The sequence below is a fragment of the Anomaloglossus baeobatrachus genome, chromosome 4 (genome assembly GCF_048569485.1).
Source record: "Anomaloglossus baeobatrachus isolate aAnoBae1 chromosome 4, aAnoBae1.hap1, whole genome shotgun sequence".
In the NCBI taxonomy this organism is placed as follows: domain Eukaryota; kingdom Metazoa; phylum Chordata; class Amphibia; order Anura; family Aromobatidae; genus Anomaloglossus; species Anomaloglossus baeobatrachus.
Window position 1 is genome coordinate 109,779,424 of NC_134356.1, and position 18,343 is coordinate 109,797,766.

Sequence of the window (18,343 nt, forward strand, 5' to 3'; positions counted from 1 at the left end):
TCTTATCCGTCCCCAGGATGACACCGGGGTAGGTAGCAAAGTCTTTGCTGATCCCAGCTCTGTTCATCTTGGCTTCTTTTAAAAACACATCAAGCAAGGGTTACTCCAAGCGGAGTCTCCCTTTTTTTCCAAAAATTGGGCCACACAGACACCCACCCCATCAGTGGCAGCACTTGGGCCCTAGTTGCAAACAGGATATTTTGATTTGCATCAAGCACATTCAAAAATACGCCATTCTTATCCGTCCCCAGGATGACACCGGGGTAGGTAGCAAAGTCTTTCCTGATCCCAGCTCTGTTCATCTTGGCTTCTTTTAAAAACACATCAAGCAAGGGTTACTCCAAGCGGAGTCTCCCTTTTTTTCCAAAAATTGGGCCACACAGACACCCACCCCATCAGTGGCAGCACTTGGGCCCTAGTTGCAAACAGGATGTTTTGATTTGCATCAAGCACATTCAAAAATACGCCATTCTTATCCGTCCCCAGGATGACACCGGGGTAGGTAGCAACGTCTTTCCTGATCCCAGCTCTGTTCATCTTGGCTTCTTTTAAAAACACATCAAGCAAGGGTTACTCCAAGCGGAGTCTCCCTTTTTTTCCAAAAATTGGGCCACACAGACACCCACCCCATCAGTGGCAGCACTTGGGCCCTAGTTGCAAACAGGATGTTTTGATTTGCATCAATCACATTCAAAAATACCCCATAATTAACCGTCCCCAGGATGACACCGGGGTAGGTAGCAAAGTCTTTGCTGACCCATGACTTGTTCATCTTGGCTTCTTTTAAAAACAATGTAAGCAAGGGTTACTCCAAGCGGAGTCTCCCTTTTTTCCAAAAATTGGGCCACACAGACACCCACCCCATCAGTGGCAGCACTTGGGCCCTAGTTGCAAACAGGATGTTTTGATTTGCATCAAGCACATTCAAAAATACGCCATTCTTATCCGTCCCCAGGATGACACCGGGGTAGGTAGCAAAGTCTTTGCTGATCCCAGCTCTGTTCATCTTGGCTTCTTTTAAAAACACATCAAGCAAGGGTTACTCCAAGCGGAGTCTCCCTTTTTTTCCAAAAATTGGGCCACACAGACACCCACCCCATCAGTGGCAGCACTTGGGCCCTAGTTGCAAACAGGATATTTTGATTTGCATCAAGCACATTCAAAAATACGCCATTCTTATCCGTCCCCAGGATGACACCGGGGTAGGTAGCAAAGTCTTTCCTGATCCCAGCTCTGTTCATCTTGGCTTCTTTTAAAAACACATCAAGCAAGGGTTACTCCAAGCGGAGTCTCCCTTTTTTTCCAAAAATTGGGCCACACAGACACCCACCCCATCAGTGGCAGCACTTGGGCCCTAGTTGCAAACAGGATGTTTTGATTTGCATCAAGCACATTCAAAAATACGCCATTCTTATCCGTCCCCAGGATGACACCGGGGTAGGTAGCAACGTCTTTCCTGATCCCAGCTCTGTTCATCTTGGCTTCTTTTAAAAACACATCAAGCAAGGGTTACTCCAAGCGGAGTCTCCCTTTTTTTCCAAAAATTGGGCCACACAGACACCCACCCCATCAGTGGCAGCACTTGGGCCCTAGTTGCAAACAGGATGTTTTGATTTGCATCAATCACATTCAAAAATACCCCATAATTAACCGTCCCCAGGATGACACCGGGGTAGGTAGCAAAGTCTTTGCTGACCCATGACTTGTTCATCTTGGCTTCTTTTAAAAACAATGTAAGCAAGGGTTACTCCAAGCGGAGTCTCCCTTTTTTCCAAAAATTGGGCCACACAGACACCCACCCCATCAGTGGCAGCACTTGGGCCCTAGTTGCAAACAGGATGTTTTGATTTGCATCAAGCACATTCAAAAATACGCCATTCTTATCCGTCCCCAGGATGACACCGGGGTAGGTAGCAAAGTCTTTGCTGATCCCAGCTCTGTTCATCTTGGCTTCTTTTAAAAACACATCAAGCAAGGGTTACTCCAAGCGGAGTCTCCCTTTTTTTCCAAAAATTGGGCCACACAGACACCCACCCCATCAGTGGCAGCACTTGGGCCCTAGTTGCAAACAGGATGTTTTGATTTGCATCAAGCACATTCAAAAATACGCCATTCTTATCCGTCCCCAGGATGACACCGGGGTAGGTAGCAAAGTCTTTCCTGATCCCAGCTCTGTTCATCTTGGCTTCTTTTAAAAACACATCAAGCAAGGGTTACTCCAAGCGGAGTCTCCCTTTTTTCCAAAAATTGGGCCACACAGACACCCACCCCATCAGTGGCAGCACTTGGGCCCTAGTTGCAAACAGGATGTTTTGATTTGCATCAAGCACATTCAAAAATACGCCATTCTTATCCGTCCCCAGGATGACACCGGGGTAGGTAGCAAAGTCTTTGCTGATCCCAGCTCTGTTCATCTTGGCTTCTTTTAAAAACACATCAAGCAAGGGTTACTCCAAGCGGAGTCTCCCTTTTTTTCCAAAAATTGGGCCATACAGACACCCACCCCATCAGTGGCAGCACTTGGGCCCTAGTTGCAAACAGGATGTTTTGATTTGCATCAAGCACATTCAAAAATACGCCATTCTTATCTGTCCCCAGGATGACACCGGGGTAGGTAGCAAAGTCTTTCCTGATCCCAGCTCTGTTCATCTTGGCTTCTTTTAAAAACACATCAAGCAAGGGTTACTCCAAGCGGAGTCTCCCTTTTTTTCCAAAAATTGGGCCACACAGACACCCACCCCATCAGTGGCAGCACTTGGGCCCTAGTTGCAAACAGGATGTTTTGATTTGCATCAAGCACATTCAAAAATACGCCATTCTTATCCGTCCCCAGGATGACACCGGGGTAGGTAGCAAAGTCTTTCCTGATCCCAGCTCTGTTCATCTTGGCTTCTTTTAAAAACACATCAAGCAAGGGTTACTCCAAGCGGAGTCTCCCTTTTTTTCCAAAAATTGGGCCACACAGACACCCACCCCATCAGTGGCAGCACTTGGGCCCTAGTTGCAAACAGGATGTTTTGATTTGCATCAATCACATTCAAAAATACCCCATAATTAACCGTCCCCAGGATGACACCGGGGTAGGTAGCAAAGTCTTTGCTGACCCATGACTTGTTCATCTTGGCTTCTTTTAAAAACAATGTAAGCAAGGGTTACTCCAAGCGGAGTCTCCCTTTTTTCCAAAAATTGGGCCACACAGACACCCACCCCATCAGTGGCAGCACTTGGGCCCTAGTTGCAAACAGGATGTTTTGATTTGCATCAAGCACATTCAAAAATACGCCATTCTTATCCGTCCCCAGGATGACACCGGGGTAGGTAGCAAAGTCTTTGCTGATCCCAGCTCTGTTCATCTTGGCTTCTTTTAAAAACACATCAAGCAAGGGTTACTCCAAGCGGAGTCTCCCTTTTTTTTCCAAAAATTGGGCCACACAGACACCCACCCCATCAGTGGCAGCACTTGGGCCCTAGTTGCAAACAGGATGTTTTGATTTGCATCAAGCACATTCAAAAATACGCCATTCTTATCCGTCCCCAGGATGACACCGGGGTAGGTAGCAAAGTCTTTCCTGATCCCAGCTCTGTTCATCTTGGCTTCTTTTAAAAACACATCAAGCAAGGGTTACTCCAAGCGGAGTCTCCCTTTTTTTCCAAAAATTGGGCCACACAGACACCCACCCCATCAGTGGCAGCACTTGGGCCCTAGTTGCAAACAGGATGTTTTGATTTGCATCAAGCACATTCAAAAATACGCCATTCTTATCCGTCCCCAGGATGACACCGGGGTAGGTAGCAAAGTCTTTGCTGATCCCAGCTCTGTTCATCTTGGCTTCTTTTAAAAACACATCAAGCAAGGGTTACTCCAAGCGGAGTCTCCCTTTTTTTCCAAAAATTGGGCCACACAGACACCCACCCCATCAGTGGCAGCACTTGGGCCCTAGTTGCAAACAGGATGTTTTGATTTGCATCAATCACATTCAAAAATACCCCATAATTAACCGTCCCCAGGATGACACCGGGGTAGGTAGCAAAGTCTTTGCTGACCCATGACTTGTTCATCTTGGCTTCTTTTAAAAACAATGTAAGCAAGGGTTACTCCAAGCGGAGTCTCCCTTTTTTCCAAAAATTGGGCCACACAGACACCCACCCCATCAGTGGCAGCACTTGGGCCCTAGTTGCAAACAGGATGTTTTGATTTGCATCAAGCACATTCAAAAATACGCCATTCTTATCCGTCCCCAGGATGACACCGGGGTAGGTAGCAAAGTCTTTGCTGATCCCAGCTCTGTTCATCTTGGCTTCTTTTAAAAACACATCAAGCAAGGGTTACTCCAAGCGGAGTCTCCCTTTTTTTCCAAAAATTGGGCCACACAGACACCCACCCCATCAGTGGCAGCACTTGGGCCCTAGTTGCAAACAGGATGTTTTGATTTGCATCAAGCACATTCAAAAATACGCCATTCTTATCCGTCCCCAGGATGACACCGGGGTAGGTAGCAAAGTCTTTCCTGATCCCAGCTCTGTTCATCTTGGCTTCTTTTAAAAACACATCAAGCAAGGGTTACTCCAAGCGGAGTCTCCCTTTTTTTCCAAAAATTGGGCCACACAGACACCCACCCCATCAGTGGCAGCACTTGGGCCCTAGTTGCAAACAGGATGTTTTGATTTGCATCAATCACATTCAAAAATACCCCATAATTAACCGTCCCCAGGATGACACCGGGGTAGGTAGCAAAGTCTTTGCTGACCCATGACTTGTTCATCTTGGCTTCTTTTAAAAACAATGTAAGCAAGGGTTACTCCAAGCGGAGTCTCCCTTTTTTCCAAAAATTGGGCCACACAGACACCCACCCCATCAGTGGCAGCACTTGGGCCCTAGTTGCAAACAGGATGTTTTGATTTGCATCAAGCACATTCCAAATCCACAAGCATTTACTCTCCCCAGGATGACACAGGGGTAGTAAATTCCTTCTGGATCCATGACTTGTTCATTTTGATGAACGTCAGTCTGTCCACATTGTCACTGGACAGACGCGTGCGCTTATCTGTCAGCACACACCCAGCAGCACTGAATACACGTTCAGATACAACGCTGGCAGCTGGACACGACAAAATCTCCAAGGCGTAACTGGAGAGCTCTGGCCATTTTTCTATGTTTGAAGCCCAAAAGGAGCAAGGCTCCAGTTGCACAGTCATGGCATCGATGTTCATTTGGAGATACTCCTGTATCATCCTCTCCAGCCGTTGAGTATGTGTCAGACTTGTTGTCTCTGGTGGCCTTGCAAAAGAGGGTCTAAAAAAATTATGAAAAGATTCCATAAAATTGCTGTTACCGGCACCAGATACGGTCCTACTGGTACGGGTAGACTGGTGAAGATGACGAGACCGTCCCATGTTTGTCAAGTTACAACTGGGAGATTCCCTCCCTGCACCTGCACGGTTGTTTGGTGGAAAAGCCGAGCTAAGATCGAGTAACAGCTTCTGCTGATACTCCTGCATACGTGCGTCCCTTTCTATGGCTGGAATTATGTCACAAAATTTGGACTTGTACCGGGGATCTAATAGTGTGGCAATCCAGTAGTCATCATCACTTCTAATTTTGACAATACGACTGTCATGTTGGAGGTAGTGCAACAAAAAGGCACTCATGTGTCTTGCGCAGCCATGCGGACCAAGTCCACGCTGTGTTTGTGGCATAGAGGTGCTACCCGTTCTTTCTTCCTCTGACATCTCCCCCCAACCTCTTTCAACTGAAATTTGACCAAGGTCTCCCTCATCCGCTGAGTCTTCCATGTCCATGGACAGTTCGTCCTCCATTTCTTCATGTTCTCCTGCACCTTGCTCAACATTTTGCCTGCTACTATGCGCCCTTGTCGATCCCTGTTCCCCATGGTCCCATGCCTGCTGCGTTGGTGATGATGAACGTCTGGACCTTGGTGATGTTGTTGTCCCTTGCACATATGAATCCTCCTGTAGTTCCTCCCCTTCATGTTGTCCCACCCCCTGACTCCGAATAGTGTTTAGCGTGTGCTCCAGCATGTAAATGACTGGAATCGTCATGCTGATAATGGCATTGTCAGAGCTAAACATATTCGTCGCCATGTCGAAACTGTGCAGAAGGGTGCATAGGTCCTTGATCTGAGACCACTCCATCAGGGTGATCTGCCCCACCTCTGCATCTCGTTGGCCCAGGCTATACGTCATGACGTATTGCACCAGGGCTCTGCGGTGCTGCCACAGTCGCTGTAACATGTGGAGAGTTGAATTCCAGCGTGTCGCCACATCGCATTTCAGGCGATGAACCGGCAGGCCGAAAGACTTCTGTAGCGATGCAAGTCGCTCAGCTGCGGCGCTTGAACGCCGGAAGTGAGCAGACAGTTTTCGTGCCCTGTTCAGAAGGCCATCTAGGCCGGGATAGTGTGTTAAAAATTGCTGCACGACAAGGTTCAACACGTGAGCCATACAAGGTACGTGTGTCACCTTGCCCAGGCGAAGGGCCGCACCCAGGTTTGCAGCATTGTCGCACACGGCCTTACCAGGCTGCAGGTTGAGTGGAGACAACCATTTATTAAACTCGGACCGCAGAGCTGACCACAACTCCTCAGCTGTGTGACTCTTATTACCAAGACATGTCAAGCTAAAGACCGCCTGATGCCGTTGCGCTCGGCTGCCAGCATAGTAATGAGGCGTGCGTGATTCCTTCTGCGCAGTGAGAACGCTGGTGGCCTGACCAGGCAGGCTTGGGGCGGAGGTGGAGGACCCAGATGAGGTGGAGGATGCAGAAGCTGTGGCGGAACTTGGACAGACAGAGGATTGACACACAAGTCGTGGGGACGGCAAGACTTGTGCAGCAGACCCTTCACCATCTATCACCATAGTTACCCAGTGCCCAGTCAGCGACATGTAACGTCCCTGTCCATGCTTACTGGTCCAAGTATCGGTGGTGAAATGCACCCGTTCACACACAGAGTTTCTCAAGGAAGCGGTGATGTTGTGTGCGACATGCTGGTGTAGCGCGGGCACACCTTTCTTAGAGAAGTAGTGGCGACTAGGCATCTGGTACTGGGGCACAGCGACAGACATAAGGTCTCTAAAATCCTGTGTGTCCACTAGGCGGAAAGGCAGCATTTCGGTAGCCAACAGCTTACAGAGGGATAGAGTCAACCTCTTAGCTTTGTCATGGGTCGGAGGAAGTGGCCTTTTATTTGACCACATGTGAGGGACAGAGATCTGGCTGCTGTGTGTAGACGGTGTTGAGTAGGGTGTCCCTGGAAAAATGCAGGTTTGTGAGGAAAGTGCAGGCGGAGACATGATGTTGCCTTCATCCAACGTTGGTGCTATCGATGTCTGAGAGAGCTGTACACACTCACTTGTTTCCCCTTCCAAACCAACTGACGACCTTACAAGCAAACTGCCTGTTGCGGTTACAGTGGTGGAAGTTTTGCGTGGAAAAACAGGTGTGACAGCTGTCCCCACAGTCCTAGAAGATGAAGAGCGCGCGGATGCACTGGAAGGGGCGGGCGGTGGATGGTTCGCTCCGCTAGCCGGCATTGCAGCACGGTGAGCTTCCCACCGGGACTTATGATATTTATTCATGTGACGATTCATGGAAGAAGTTGTCAAACTGCTGAGGTTTTGACCTCTACTAACAGAATCATGACAAATGTTACATATCACATGAGTTGGGCGATCTTTTTCGATGTGAAAAAAGGCCCAGGCTAGGCAAGGCTTAGAGGCCATGCGACCTGTTGATCCACCCCGAATAATGCTCATAGGCAGAGTGGTGGCTGAGGATGCAGTTGTAGACGTGCTACCAGTGCTCCGACTCTGTCCAGGAAGGCGCAAGGTAACTTCGTCGTCGGTTGCATCCTCCTCCACCGCCTCTGTTGACCTCCTCGAGTGCCTGACTGGGGGTTGACAGTAGGTGGGATCTAGAACGTCATCATCAATTGTTGTGTTCGCACTCCCCTCCCCCTCAGACCGAGCCTCTTCTTGCCCTGACCGAATATTTAAGTTGTCATCCCAATCGGGTATCTGCGTCTCATCTTCATCAGTATGTTCCTCATTGTCTATAACCACAGGTGTTACAGTTTGTGACAAAGGGTCAACATTATGCTCAGAAACTTGGTCCTCACGGCCTGAATCTGAGTCACAAAGGTTCTGGGCATCACTGCAGACCATTTCCTGTTCTGTACTCACTGTAGCTTGGGAGCAGACCTCTGATTCCCAGGCTATAGTGTGACTGAACAGCTCTGCAGACTCAGCCATCTCAGTTCCACCATACTGTGCAGGGCTGATGGAGACTTCAGAGCTGGGAGAAATCAAGTGTGATTGGGATGACAACTCAGAGGAATGGTGTTTTTTGGATGCGGTACTTGAAGTGGCTGAGAGGGCACTTGTTGGACCACTTGAGATCCATTCAAGCATTTTCCTTTTTTGCCCATCATCTACCTTTGTTCCTCTTGTTCGTGTCCGTAAAAAAGGGAGCACATCGGATTGTCCACAATAAGTAGTAGACATCTTACTTTTGCTAGTAGATGGTCTATCTTCAGCAGATGATAATGGAGCTTTGGCACCTTCCCCACTGACAAAACCTTTTTTGCCTTTTCCACCACGCCTCTTCCCCTTTCCACCAGCATCTGTCATTTTGCCACTCATGTTGATTGCGACAAGATTGTGGACTGAAAATGTGGTAGTAAAAATTGAGAGGTGGTGAAGATTGCAGTGGTGGTCTAGCTTTATTAACAGCAGAATAATAAAGAATAAATATCCCTGACAATGTAACTTAGTTATAATTCGTTGGAGTGTGCAACGCAGGCAGACGTGCTGCAAATGTCTTGGCACTAGTGGGACTATAGCAAAGTCCAATAGCCACGTATAGGATGCCACTAGGTACACTGAGTGTGTGCTAGTATAATGGCTTAGTTATAATTAGTTGGAGTGTGCAACGCAGGCAGATGCGCTCTGCAAATGTCTTGGCACTAGTAGGACTATAGCAAAGTCCAATAGCCACGTATAGGATGCCACTAGGTACACTGAGTGTGTGCTAGTATAATGGCTTAGTTATAATTAGTTGGAGTGTGCAACGCAGGCAGACGTGCTGCAAATGTCTTGGCACTAGTGGGACTATAGCAAAGTCCAATAGCCACGTATAGGATGCCACTAGGTACACTGAGTGTGTGCTAGTATAATGGCTTAGTTATAATTAGTTGGAGTGTGCAACGCAGGCAGACGTGCTGCAAATGTCTTGGCACTAGTGGGACTATAGCAAAGTCCAATAGCCACGTATAGGATGCCACTAGGTACACTGAGTGTGTGCTAGTATAATGGCTTAGTTATAATTAGTTGGAGTGTGCAACGCAGGCAGACGTGCTGCAAATGTCTTGGCACTAGTGGGACTATAGCAAAGTCCAATAGCCACGTATAGGATGCCACTAGGTACACTGAGTGTGTGCTAGTATAATGGCTTAGTTATAATTAGTTGGAGTGTGCAACGCAGGCAGACGTGCTGCAAATGTCTTGGCACTAGTGGGACTATAGCAAAGTCCAATAGCCACGTATAGGATGCCACTAGGTACACTGAGTGTGTGCTAGTATAATGGCTTAGTTATAATTAGTTGGAGTGTGCAACGCAGGCAGACGTGCTGCAAATGTCTTGGCACTAGTGGGACTATAGCAAAGTCCAATAGCCACGTATAGGATGCCACTAGGTACACTGAGTGTGTGCTAGTATAATGGCTTAGTTATAATTAGTTGGAGTGTGCAACGCAGGCAGACGTGCTGCAAATGTCTTGGCACTAGTGGGACTATAGCAAAGTCCAATAGCCACGTATAGGATGCCACTAGGTTCACTGAGTGTGTGCTAGTATAATGGCTTAGTTATAATTAGTTGGAGTGTGCAACGCAGGCAGATGCGCTCTGCAAATGTCTTGGCACTAGTAGGACTATAGCAAAGTCCAATAGCCACGTATAGGATGCCACTAAAAAACACTTAGTGTGTGCAAGTATAATGGCTTAGTTATAATTAGTTGGAGTGTGCAACGCAGGCAGATGCGCTCTGCAAATGTCTTGGCACTAGTGGGACTATAGCAAAGTCCAATAGCCACGTATAGGATGCCACTAGGTACACTGAGTGTTTGCTAGTAAAATTGCTTAGTTTAAAAAAGTTGTAGTGTGCAATGCAGGCAGACGTGCTCTGCAAATGTCTTTGCACTAGTGGGACTATAGCAAAGTCCAATAGCCACGTATAGGATGCCACTAGGTACACTGAGTGTTTGCTAGTAAAATTGCTTAGTTTAAAAAACTTGGAGTGTGCAATGCAGGCAGATGTGCTCTGCTAATGTCTTTGCACTAGTGGGACTATAGCAAAGTCCAATAGCCACGTATAGGATGCCACTAGGTTCACTGAGTGTGTGCTAGTATAATGGCTTAGTTATAATTAGTTGGAGTGTGCAACGCAGGCAGATGCGCTCTGCAAATGTCTTGGCACTAGTAGGACTATAGCAAAGTCCAATAGCCACGTATAGGATGCCACTAAAAAACACTTAGTGTGTGCAAGTATAATGGCTTAGTTATAATTAGTTGGAGTGTGCAACGCAGGCAGACGTGCTCTGCAAATGTCTTTGCACTAGTGGGACTATAGCAAAGTCCAATAGCCACGTATAGGATGCCACTAGGTACACTGAGTGTGTGCTAGTATAATGGCTTAGTTATAATTAGTTGGAGTGTGCAACGCAGGCAGACGTGCTGCAAATGTCTTGGCACTAGTGGGACTATAGCAAAGTCCAATAGCCACGTATAGGATGCCACTAGGTACACTGAGTGTGTGCTAGTATAATGGCTTAGTTATAATTAGTTGGAGTGTGCAACGCAGGCAGACGTGCTGCAAATGTCTTGGCACTAGTGGGACTATAGCAAAGTCCAATAGCCACGTATAGGATGCCACTAGGTACACTGAGTGTGTGCTAGTATAATGGCTTAGTTGTAATTAGTTGGAGTGTGCAACGCAGGCAGACGTGCTGCAAATGTCTTGGCACTAGTGGGACTATAGCAAAGTCCAATAGCCACGTATAGGATGCCACTAGGTACACTGAGTGTGTGCAAGTATAATGGCTTAGTTATAATTAGTTGGAGTGTGCAACGCAGGCAGACGTGCTCTGCAAATGTCTTTGCACTAGTGGGACTATAGCAAAGTCCAATAGCCACGTATAGGATGCCACTAGGTACACTGAGTGTGTGCTAGTATAATGGCTTAGTTATAATTAGTTGGAGTGTGCAACGCAGGCAGACGTGCTGCAAATGTCTTGGCACTAGTGGGACTATAGCAAAGTCCAATAGCCACGTATAGGATGCCACTAGGTACACTGAGTGTGTGCTAGTATAATGGCTTAGTTATAATTAGTTGGAGTGTGCAACGCAGGCAGACGTGCTGCAAATGTCTTGGCACTAGTGGGACTATAGCAAAGTCCAATAGCCACGTATAGGATGCCACTAGGTACACTGAGTGTGTGCTAGTATAATGGCTTAGTTATAATTAGTTGGAGTGTGCAACGCAGGCAGACGTGCTGCAAATGTCTTGGCACTAGTGGGACTATAGCAAAGTCCAATAGCCACGTATAGGATGCCACTAGGTACACTGAGTGTGTGCTAGTATAATGGCTTAGTTATAATTAGTTGGAGTGTGCAACGCAGGCAGACGTGCTGCAAATGTCTTGGCACTAGTGGGACTATAGCAAAGTCCAATAGCCACGTATAGGATGCCACTAGGTACACTGAGTGTGTGCTAGTATAATGGCTTAGTTATAATTAGTTGGAGTGTGCAACGCAGGCAGACATGCTGCAAATGTCTTGGCACTAGTGGGACTATAGCAAAGTCCAATAGCCACGTATAGGATGCCACTAGGTACACTGAGTGTGTGCTAGTATAATGGCTTAGTTATAATTAGTTGGAGTGTGCAACGCAGGCAGACGTGCTGCAAATGTCTTGGCACTAGTGGGACTATAGCAAAGTCCAATAGCCACGTATAGGATGCCACTAGGTACACTGAGTGTGTGCTAGTATAATGGCTTAGTTATAATTAGTTGGAGTGTGCAACGCAGGCAGACGTGCTGCAAATGTCTTGGCACTAGTGGGACTATAGCAAAGTCCAATAGCCACGTATAGGATGCCACTAGGTACACTGAGTGTGTGCTAGTATAATGGCTTAGTTATAATTAGTTGGAGTGTGCAACGCAGGCAGACGTGCTGCAAATGTCTTGGCACTAGTGGGACTATAGCAAAGTCCAATAGCCACGTATAGGATGCCACTAGGTACACTGAGTGTGTGCTAGTATAATGGCTTAGTTATAATTAGTTGGAGTGTGCAACGCAGGCAGACATGCTGCAAATGTCTTGGCACTAGTGGGACTATAGCAAAGTCCAATAGCCACGTATAGGATGCCACTAGGTACACTGAGTGTGTGCTAGTATAATGGCTTAGTTATAATTAGTTGGAGTGTGCAACGCAGGCAGACGTGCTGCAAATGTCTTGGCACTAGTGGGACTATAGCAAAGTCCAATAGCCACGTATAGGATGCCACTAGGTACACTGAGTGTGTGCTAGTATAATGGCTTAGTTATAATTAGTTGGAGTGTGCAACGCAGGCAGACGTGCTGCAAATGTCTTGGCACTAGTGGGACTATAGCAAAGTCCAATAGCCACGTATAGGATGCCACTAGGTTCACTGAGTGTGTGCTAGTATAATGGCTTAGTTATAATTAGTTGGAGTGTGCAACGCAGGCAGATGCGCTCTGCAAATGTCTTGGCACTAGTAGGACTATAGCAAAGTCCAATAGCCACGTATAGGATGCCACTAAAAAACACTTAGTGTGTGCAAGTATAATGGCTTAGTTATAATTAGTTGGAGTGTGCAACGCAGGCAGATGCGCTCTGCAAATGTCTTGGCACTAGTGGGACTATAGCAAAGTCCAATAGCCACGTATAGGATGCCACTAGGTACACTGAGTGTTTGCTAGTAAAATTGCTTAGTTTAAAAAAGTTGTAGTGTGCAATGCAGGCAGACGTGCTCTGCAAATGTCTTTGCACTAGTGGGACTATAGCAAAGTCCAATAGCCACGTATAGGATGCCACTAGGTACACTGAGTGTTTGCTAGTAAAATTGCTTAGTTTAAAAAAGTTGTAGTGTGCAATGCAGGCAGACGTGCTCTGCAAATGTCTTTGCACTAGTGGGACTATAGCAAAGTCCAATAGCCACGTATAGGATGCCACTAGGTACACTGAGTGTGTGCTAGTATAATGGCTTAGTTATAATTCGTTGGAGTGTGCAACGCAGGCAGATGCGCTCTGCAAATGTCTTGGCACTAGTGGGACTATAGCAAAGTCCAATAGCCACGTATAGGATGCCACTAGGTACACTGAGTGTTTGCTAGTAAAATTGCTTAGTTTAAAAAAGTTGTAGTGTGCAATGCAGGCAGACGTGCTCTGCAAATGTCTTGGCACTAGTGGGACTATAGCAAAGTCCAATAGCCACGTTTAGGATGCCACTAGGTACACTGAATGTTTGCTAGTATAATGGCTTACTTAGAATGAGTTGGAGTGTGCAGAGGACAAGAGGGTACAGTGGCAGGATTGTGGTGCTCTGGGTAGAGGAATGGAAGCCTGCCTTTCTATTCCCTCCTAATGGTGAAATGCAGGGAGGAAATCCCTGACCTGGGCTACACAGACGCTGTTGCTGTTTGCAGGACCTGTCACTTATGGCTCTCTGACCCTGCCGCTTTGAGCCCTTAAAAGGACTGCTAGAATGTGCTCTCCCTAAGCTGTCTAACGCTGTGTATGCAGCGCATACAGCTGTATCGGCGATAGGACTCAGGAGGACGGAGCTGCGACACTGATGTCTGACACCAAAGACGCAGAAGGCAGATAATGGCGTTCGTGAAGAAAATGTCCGGTTTTATAATGCAGGGACATGTGACATGCAGATCCTATCACACATGCCGTTGCTTCTCTGGCTCAAAGTCCACTTAGGTGTGTGTGTGTCTGGGATTGGCTGACATGCTGGCCCGCCCCACAAGACGCGCGCGCTTAGGGAAGGAAGACAAGAAAAAAAAAAAAAAAAAATGGCGATCGCCATTATAGAAACAGCAGTGATCTGAAGGCGCTGTTCACGCACACTATACACTGAAATGTGATAATAGTTTGATTCACAGAGTGACTTACACTATTACAGCAGAAACCAAGCTAGGATTTAGCTGTTTTTTGGCTGCTAGAACCGTTCTCGAACGTTTCTAGAACTATCGAGCTTTTGCAAAAAGCTCGAGTTCTAGTTCGATCTAGAACATGCCCCAAAATCACTCGAGCCGCGAACTGGAGAACCACGAACCACGAACCGCGCTCAACTCTAGTTGTGACTGTCACAACTACATCAGGTGAGTGAGTTTACTCCCCCTTCCCCACCCCACATATATCGGGGTAAGACCCTATTTTGCGCTTTTCTGTCCACAGCCTCCTTCTATAACAGAAATATAGGGGAATGTTACTGGTTGCACAAAGGCTCTAGAAACATGCTATGAAATCCAGAAAAATATGTGCTCCAAAAATCCAAATGCCCCACCCCCTTCTGAGCCCCATGGTGTGTCTAAACTACAATTAGCATCCATATGTTTGGCATTTATATAGCGAGGAGAGCCCACTACAATGGAAGATTACAATATGCATTCTACAACATTCATTGCTGCTTTTCTGGAAAACACCCATGAGGTAAAAATCATCACTACCCATTTATGAATTCCTAGAGGAGTGTAATTCCAAATTGGGGGTCACCTGAGGGAGGTTTCTGCTCTTCTGTCACTTAGGTGTTCTATGTGTGAAGTCTGCAAACTATTCTAGGAAAATTTACGCTTCAAAAGTCAAATAACGCTCCTTCCATCCCAAGTCTCTCTGTGTGTCCATGTAGTACTGTACAGTCACATATGGGGTATTTTCATGTTCACAAGACATTGTGTAATAATTATGTGGTTATTTTTATCTATTTCCCCTTAAAAAATTTAAAATTTAAAATCTGAGGCTAAAGGCCCCGTCACACGCAGCGACGTATCTAACGATATATCGCCAGGGTCACAGATTCCGTGACACACATCCAGCATCGTTAGCGACGTCGTTGCAAGTGACAGCAAGCAATGACCGTTAGTGATGGAAAATACTCACCTTATCGTCCATCGTTGACACGTCGTTACTTTTTAAAAGATCGTTGATTGTTGTTCGTCGTTCCCGAGGCAGCACACATCGCTACGTGTGACACCTCGGGAACGACGAACTTCAGCTTACCTGCGGCCGCCGGCAATGTGGAAGGAAGGAGGTGGGCGGGATGTTACGGCCGCTCATCTCCGCTCCTCCGCTTCTATTGGACGGCTGCTTAGTGACGCTGCTGTGACGCCGCACGAACCGCCCCCCTTAGAAAGGAAGCGGTTCGCTGGCAACAGCGATGTCGCTAGGCAGGTAAGTACGTGTGACGGCTCCAAACGATTTTGTGCACCACGGGCAGCGATTTGCCCATGACGCACAAATGACAGGGGCAGGTGCTTTCACCAACGATATCGCTAGCAATATCGCTGCTTGTAACACCCCCTTTACACAACATTTTAGTGGTAAAAATGTAATTATTTTTTATTCACTGCTCAATGGAACAACATTCTGTGAAACACTTGTGGTGTCAATATGCTCACTTCACCGCTGTATCTATTCCAACCAATTTTGCATTCCAAAAGTCAAATGGTGCTCTTTCCCTTCTGAGCTACTAAGGTGGAATTTCTTTAAAGAGTTTAACATTTTCTAAAAAAAAAACTTTTACTCATTCGTAATTTCTTTAAAAAAAACAAACAAACAAACAAACTCACCTTCTCTTGGTCCAGTGTTGATTTTCCGCCATTGCCTCCCTTGTCTTTTACTGTCTGTAGAATTGACGTCATGTCGAGAGCACTGCAGCTGATAAATGAGCTCCGCTCATCAGCCAAAGTTGATGACTTGAGTCATTGAGCTCACTGACGGCAGCCCTATCAATGTAATGTCAACACTACAGACAAAAACATATTCCAGGAGCAGTGGCAGAACCTCAGTACTGGAGCCACAGAAGGTAGGTAAAATATAGTTTTGTTAATTTCTAACAAACTACAACTGTAAGACAGAGATTTTTCCAAAAACTCTTCAAAATCCGACCCCCAAGAATTTCAAAAGCCTAACAAATTTTGAGGTTGTGCTCTAAAACTTTTGCCGCTTGTCTTTTGGACATAATACTACCTGCACCAGTGATCCGATTCCCTCTAACCTCCTCCAATTCCTCTCCCTGACTTTCACCACTCACCTAACTAAAATATTTAATCTCTCTTTGATCCAGTATCTTTCCCTCCTCCTTCAAACATTGCTTTGATAACTACAGATCTGTCTTTAATTTACCCTTCATCTTCAAAGTTCTTGAACACATAATTTACTTCTGTCTTATTCACTATTTCTCAGATAATTCTCTTTTTGACCCTTTACAATCTATTTTCTGCTCCTTACACTCTACAGGACCTCCTCTTACTAATGCCTCAAACGATCTACTAACAGCTAAATCTAATGGTTACCACTTCCTTTCTGATTCTCCTGGATCTCTCAGCAGCATTTAACACTGTGGTTTACAAGCTCCTCCTCAATATGCTACACTTTATTAGCCATTCTCTCTTGGTTCTCCTCCTACCCCTCTGATGACTCCTTCACTGTATCTTTTGCCGAATCTTCTTCATCTAATCTTCCTCTTACTGTTGGTTGTTATCAAATGATGCTCCCTGCTCTCTATACTTTGCAACTATTGGACAAACCATCAGTTCTCTTTGCTGCTGCTACCCAAGTATACACCTCTTCTTGTCACATCACTGGTGCATTTGTGACGCCCTGGCCTATCAGGTCGTCACAGGGTATTGTGCAATCTGCTCTTCTGTGCAATATCCACCTCCTCCTTGGTTACGGGTCCCTAACCAATGGTGTTGCCAAAACTAGCTAATCAAAATCCTAGGAACACTCTGCACCACACCCACCAGACACACCAGTGGACCGCCTGAGTAGAATAGGGTCGCTCACTTGGGGGGTTGGTTAAGGGGAGGTCAGGAGTGTCAGGAGTAGGCCAGTACAGTGTTGGAAGTGAAGGAGAGAGGAGGTCAGGAGCCGGGCTCTTTGGAAGTACTAGGTAGCAGACATTGGTCTGGGCCTGGTAGGAGCTGGACCCCCGGTCACAGGGGATTGTGACAAGGGGAATGGCATTGTCATGTAGGACAGCTGGCGGCCTAATACCATCACTGGGCTGGGACCAGGGCACGACGGGATACGTGGACCCTAGGTTAGGGAATAGCTTCAGGCAACCTGACAATTCACCCGACGAGAACGGAGCCTTCAAGATCCGCTCTCCACGCACTCCAAAATTGGGGTACTAGCGCAGCGAGGGGGATAGGACTTTCTCCCTCTGTTAGCTATACTGTGGAGCGGGACCTGGCTAGTTTCAAGCTATAGGGGCCAACTAAGAAGAGAACAATGTGCCAAGGGAAAGGTCACAGATCATCAGGCATCACCAGCAGAAACGGGACCCAAACATGCTCCCCCTCAGCGGCAGCGGTGTCCAGAACTTTGGGTTACTAAGTTGTTGGTGTCAGCATTATTGGACTGAGTGAGTACGTAAGTGACCCTTACCTCCCCAACGGCACACCCCCCATCGCCATCACCGAGCTCGGGGCATTCCCCCTACCCGTGGAGGTGTTAAACACCTGACTGCCCACTCCATCGCAATTGGGTAGTCCCAGCTGCAGCGGTGGTACTCCACCTTACCACACACCACGGGTGGCGTCACGAACTTTAGACACTATCCCCTGTAAATACTTCCCCTTTAATTGGAGTGGCCGTACGACCCCTGGGTCCGGATGCCCCTCGAGCCACCGCGGATCCGGATCCGAGCAGCTTGGCTGCTGACGCGGGGGCGGCACACCTCACTAAAAAATACAAGTACTTGTCTGTCCGCTGTTTACAACAACATATTCTCCCTCTATCAAAAACTGAATCTGTGAAAAACTGAACTCAGTGTGCTTCCTATCTTTACTAACCTTCTGAAACCCAATATAACCATTTCCGTGTGTGCTTATATCATAATTCCCAAGCTGCAGACTCGGTGATTTGACTTAGATCTTTCTTTCACCCGGTCTATCTGATCATTTTCTTGCTCCTGTCAGCTCCACCCCAAAAACATCTCCAGAATTGAGCATTTCTCACCTTTTGACTCTGCAAAAACTCTTACTGTCGCTCTTATTTATTGACGTCTGGAATAC

The 18,343-nt window shown here is 46.9% G+C and overlaps 1 protein-coding gene across 1 annotated transcript in view; it reads left to right on the forward strand.

Annotated features, from left to right (window-relative positions):
* LCP2 (lymphocyte cytosolic protein 2) overlaps positions 1 to 18,343 on the forward strand; it is a 365,493-nt gene that overhangs the window by 269,830 nt on the left and 77,320 nt on the right. The gene's annotated exons all lie outside the window — the stretch shown is intronic.